We start from the raw sequence: 1,195 nt of genomic DNA, 5'->3' as shown, positions 1-1,195 counted from the left end.
TCTTTCCTTCACCCCAAGCCCTCTTTCCTTCGCCCCAACCCCTGCCTTCACCCCAAACCCTCCTTCCTTCACCCCAAACCCTCCTGCCTTCACCCCAAACCCTTCCTTCACCCCAACCCCTCCCGCCTTCGCCCCAAACCCTCTTTCCTTCACCCCAAACCCTCCCGCCTTCGCCCCAAACCCTCTTTCCTTCACCCCAAACCCTCCTGCCTTCGCCCCAAAACCTTCCTTCCTTCACCCCAAAACCCTCCTGCCTTCACCCCAAACCCTTCCTTCACCCCAAAACCCTCCTGCCTTCATCCCAAACCCTCCTGCCTTCGCCCCAAACCCTTCCTTCACCCCAAACCCACCTGCCTTCGCCCCAAAACCTGCCTTCACCCCAAACCCTCCTGCCTTCTAAGCGATCTCCAGAGTCCTCACGGGAACTGTAATACCCACCCCAGCAGCAGAAAGCAGAGCAGGTTTGGTCTCTGTTGGTCCAGACTTTCCCCCCAGCTCCCCCCCCCCCCCTGCCTCCCCCCCACCCCCTCCCTCCCCCCCAACCCCTCCTGCCTTCGCCCCAAACCCTCCCCGCCCCGCCCCAAACCCTCCCGCCTTCGCCCCAAAACCTCCTCCTTTTGTCCCAAACTCTTTCCTTCGCCCCAAACGCTCCTGCCTTAAAGAATAAAATCAGATTTTTTCAAGACCTTTTCAAGCGTCATTTTCTCCGGAGTGTGTGTGTGTGTGGGGGGGGAATCTCTCCCCTCTCCGCTTTGAGGAAAGGAAACCGAAAAAGCAGAAATCTCACCCCGAATCCTCCCCCAGGGGCTGAAAGGCACAGCCCAGCGGGGTCCCCCTGGACTGGTGGGATGCGGGAGAGGAGAGACGGGCATCCCGCAGCCCGGCAGCGGCCGTCGGCCCCGAAGGAAGGCGAGCAGAGCTCCTGGAAGCTCCGGCTCCGGCGGATTTCGGTAGGAAACGCGGCGGCTGCAGAGGCGGGGGGTGCGCGAAACCCATCGCCGCGCAAACACGGGTACCGCTTACTCCCCATCACAAAACCCCGAGGGCTGCGATGCCGTTCTCCCCTCCCAAAACAAACCCGGACGAGGTTTTATTTTCTATTTGCCTCCCTCAAAAGCAGAGCTTCTTCTGCTATAAAAAAAAAATAAATAAAATAAAATAACAAAACAACCCAAACTCCCTTTCCTCCCCCCCC

Source organism: Charadrius vociferus, unplaced genomic scaffold (genome assembly GCF_000708025.1).
Source record: "Charadrius vociferus isolate BGI_N301 unplaced genomic scaffold, ASM70802v2 scaffold1588, whole genome shotgun sequence".
NCBI lineage: Eukaryota > Metazoa > Chordata > Aves > Charadriiformes > Charadriidae > Charadrius > Charadrius vociferus.
This window is presented reverse-complemented; position numbering follows the sequence as displayed.